This window comes from Mustela putorius, unplaced genomic scaffold (genome assembly GCF_011764305.1).
Source record: "Mustela putorius furo isolate JIRA1106 unplaced genomic scaffold, ASM1176430v1.1 tig00003845_pilon_pilon_pilon, whole genome shotgun sequence".
Lineage (NCBI taxonomy): Eukaryota > Metazoa > Chordata > Mammalia > Carnivora > Mustelidae > Mustela > Mustela putorius.
In genome coordinates, this window is record NW_025421998.1 from 83,587,139 (window position 1) to 83,591,375 (window position 4,237).

General features: G+C 48.9%; 1 non-coding gene across 1 annotated transcript; it reads left to right on the forward strand.

Annotated features, from left to right (window-relative positions):
• Nucleotides 1-3,731: 3,731 nt before the first annotated feature.
• Nucleotides 3,732-3,803, forward strand: TRNAP-AGG. The gene has a single exon. It is a non-coding gene; the product is annotated as a tRNA-Pro (tRNA).
• The last annotated feature ends 434 nt before the right edge of the window (nucleotides 3,804-4,237 follow it).

Below are 4,237 nucleotides of genomic sequence, written 5' to 3' on the forward strand. Positions count from 1 at the left end.
GGCAGAGAAACAGGCTCCCCACCAAGCAGAGAGCCCGACATGGGGCTCGATCCCAGGACCCCGAGACCATGACCTGAGCCGAAGGCAGAGGCTCCAACCCACTGAGCCACCCAGGCGCCCCACAAAAAGGGGGATTTTTAAAAGACTTTTTTTTCCATTTTATTTATTTATTTTTCAAAGATTCATTTATTTATTTGACAGAGATCACAAGTAGGCAGAGCAGCAGAGAGAGAGAGGAGGAAGCAGGCTTCCCAGCGAGCAGAGAGCCCGATGCAGGGCTTGATCCCAGGACCCCAAAACCATGACCTGAGCCGAAGGCAGAGGCTTTAACCCACTGAGCCACCCAGATACCCCAATTTTATTTATTTATTTTTAAAGATTTTATTTATTTGACACAGAGAGAGAGAGAGCACAAGCAGGGAGAGCTGCTGGCAGAGGCAAAGGGAGAAGCAGGCTCCCCGCTGAGCAAGGAGTCCCATGCAGGACTCAATCCCAGGACCCTGAGAGCATGACCTAAGCCAAAAGTATACACTTAACCTAAACTGAACCACCCAGGTGCCTCTATTTTTCCATTTTAGAGAGAAAGAGAGAGGGGAGCTGGGGAGGGGCAGAGGGAGAGAGAGAATCTCAAACAAACTGTGCTCTGGGCGCAGAGCCTGATGCAGGGCTAGAGCCCACCACCCTGAGATTGTGACCTGAGGTAAAACCAAGAGTCGTATCCGGAACCAATAGAGCCACCCAGGAGCCCCAAAAAGAGGATACTTTTTGAATAGTTTCAGTGTTTTGGTTTTCCTTTTTTTCCCCTATTCAAGAGTTCATTCATTTATACTCCTACCTTTTCCAAAAGTAATTTAAGGAAAGTTTGTGGGAATCTGTGGGACACAACAAGAAGTCATGAATCAAATGTAGGAGCAAAAAGAAGAGAACAACAGTGGGGAGTTCAAAAGTCAGGAATTAAATTGAAATATGACCACACGTTCATGCTTTCTAGCTGCTAGAGTGGATTACAGGTATGTCCAGGACTGAACATTCAGAAAGTACAAAAGAATATACAGTGAAAATCAGCTTATCTCGCAATGCAGTTCCCTCTCCCAAGGCAACCAGTGTTGGCTTTCACTGTGTTGTTGATACGTAGGAGGTGACAGTGAACTTGAGATGTTGTGTTGTGACAACGTTAAATCTGTAGAATACAGACCCATAAGGGTTCTCCAGACAAATGAGTAGATAAGAGAAAAGGTCTACATGCTGACATGGATGTGAGGAATCATCAGAGGATTTTGACCAAAAGCCACCCTTTCTTGGGAAGAAAGGGAGGAAGCTCCAAGAGCCACGAATTTCCCCCAGAGAATTCCATCTTGTTAAGCGCAGACAATCAAGTCATTGAATGCCCAAGGTCACAGTACCCACAGCAGAGCCACAATAATTTTAGCCTGAGGGGAAAAGCATATGGCCGGAGCCAGTGGATTCCTCTCCCCAGACCCCTGCCATCCTGGAGGAGGCGGAGTGTGTTGGGGAGGGGGCAGTGGCTTATGACTGTCTCGGTAGTGAAGAAAGGATTACTGGTATTTAGTGGGCAGGACACTATTCCAGACAGGCCACACAAGGAAGAACGATCCTGCCTCAAATTCGAACAGCACCCCCTAGAGAGAAGCACTGGCTGGAATCCAAGCCCCGTCTCATCCCTGAAACATTCTTAGCCCCTAGGAGCCTCTCTTGGAGCCACCTCACTTCCTGGCACATTTACCAAGAGGAGCAATTTAGGGAATGCTTGCTGAGGTAATGGAATGACGTGTTGTCGACTGTGCTATTATTTATAAGGCAGTTTAGAGCTGGGGAACAGCTTCCCAAAAAAGTCCCTTTGGTTTAGAATAGATGAGCTGTTGCCTTTGTCCCTGGCCGCGATGAGTTAGCAGAACCGGTTGTCTGGTCCTGCCCTCCTGGATCGAGACCATGAAACTTCCCCAGATACAAACGAACGCTGGCCAATCCTCTCTCTAAAGTGAGGGGCCATTCTTCCTGCCTATCCAAGAGGGGGCTGGGCTCATTAGGAAGCCTGCTTAAAAGGATGGAAGACCAAAAAAAAAAAAAAAAAAAAAAAGGATGGAAGGCAGGAGGCTTTCTTTGGGCTTATGGTTTCCACTCAGAGCCAAGAGATGAGGATCAGCCCAAATATTTGTTGCCACGAGTGATTTTTTTGTGTACTCCCCTGAGACGTTTCTTTCACATACTCACTCACTCATTCATTCCACAGACATTTGCTAAGTGATGTCTACACTAACGGTTGTACTGAGAAGAGATTAATTTGGTGAAGTGATTACACAGAGCCCAGCGCATAGGAACACTTGGGAGTCTCTTGTCAGCAGGACTGCTAAGTGCCAGACACGAGGCTAGACCCCAAAGACCAGCAAAACAGGGCTCTGCCTTCTGTGGCCAAGCAGGGCCCGGGGGTAGTAGGTGGGGAGGCGAAGTGATGACTATGGTACAATCAAGAATGAAAGACAGAACCTGGAAGGGCCCACTGGATTCGCCCACAGGACCCCAGTTTCTGAACCTCCCCCTCACTCTCACTGAGAAACTCCCAGCCAGAAGGAACCCACCCAAGCCACACTTAGCCTGTTGGCAGGTTTTTTTTCCTGCAGCCTCCTGGGCAGGATGAGCAGGGCAGGCTGGGGTGTGGGAGGGAGTGTGAGTATTTACAGGATGTATTCCATCTCTAGTTTTCTAGAAAGTCTGGGCAGCAATGTCTACTGTGTTTAAAACAGCCTTCGGATTTAGATAAATGTGCCTCTTGTAAGCCAAATGCAGATTGATTTCCTATTCTTATGATGGAGACAGGACCTGTCTCACATGGTTGTTATAAGGTTAGATAAGATCTGCAGAGCAAAGGCACCTGGGTGGCTCAGTTGGTTAAGCCACTGCCTTTGGCTCAGGTCATGATCCTGGGGTCCTGGGATTGAGACCTACATCAGGCTCTCCGTCTGTTTCTTTCTCTCTCTCTCTCTCTCTGCCTGAAATAAATAAATAAAGCCTTTAAAAAAAAAAAAAATCAGCAAAGCACAGAACCCACCGCCCAGCCCATATTAAGCATTAAAGAACAACTCTCCTATTGAGTATTTCCCCCACCCTCCTCTCCTTTGTACAGCATCTTACAATTTGCAGACCGCCTTCAATGGACATCATCTTGCCTGTTCCCCAAATTACACTGCAAGGCACACAGGCAAGTGTTCCTTCCCCGACTGACAGATGAAGAAACTAAGTCGGCAAATGTCTTCCAGTCAAGGTGATGTGGGTCAGGCTTCTCCTTCCTCATCCAGGAGGCTGATGATGTAGAGGTTTTATTTTCTGGTGGTCTGATCATGAGGAAAGAAAGAAGGGTTGTTCTTCACGGGGTGTGGGCTCCCTCTGACCTGGGGATCCCTGGGAAAGTGGAGGTTGCTGGACCCTGGCTTCTTCTCTGCCTTTTCTCACCAGCACCCCCACCAAAGTCCACGTGGTAGCCCCGGGGAAGAACGGGATGGTCCTGGGGAGGGGGCCCTGCCTGGAGCTGGTGCATGGCTCCGCAGTAGGCCAGGGAGGGCCGGAGAGAACCAGGAGAGAGGCAAAGCCTGCTGGAGTACAGCCCGCCTGGGCTGCTTGCCAGCCTGGGAGAACATTCCACCTCTAAGAACCACAAACCGAGCCTGCTGCTGATGTGGCAGGGAAGGCACATCTGGCCAGACATAGTCATCAGTGGCTCGTTGGTCTAGGGGTATGATTCTCGCTTAGGGTGCGAGAGGTCCCGGGTTCAAATCCCGGACGAGCCCTTATTTTCCTGATTTTTTTTCCTGCACCCCAACATACACTGCCTGCCCCTTTTAGGGTTGAGGCATAAAGAAGGCCTAGCGGTGAGTGGATAAAGGACCCTAAGGACAAGCTGCCAGTCATTCTCCCCATTAGCCATGGCCCACATATACCCCATTATTTCCTCCGAGGCCAAATGGGGAGGGAGGCAACTGGCATCAGGAGCTGAGCTAGAGAAGGTAAGAGTCAAAGAGTTGTATTGTGTTAGGCAAAAAGAGCCTTTTGGAGGGCCTCAGGTGAAGGGTAAATAACCAGGACAGTTTGGGGGGTGGGTCTGAGCCCAAGGTCAAGAAAAGACAAGCTCCTTGTATAAAACTCAAGCTATGAAATGCACTGGATTCGAAATCCAAAAGGTAGGATTAAAGTTACAATTTTGAGTCTCAGGTTTCCCATTGGT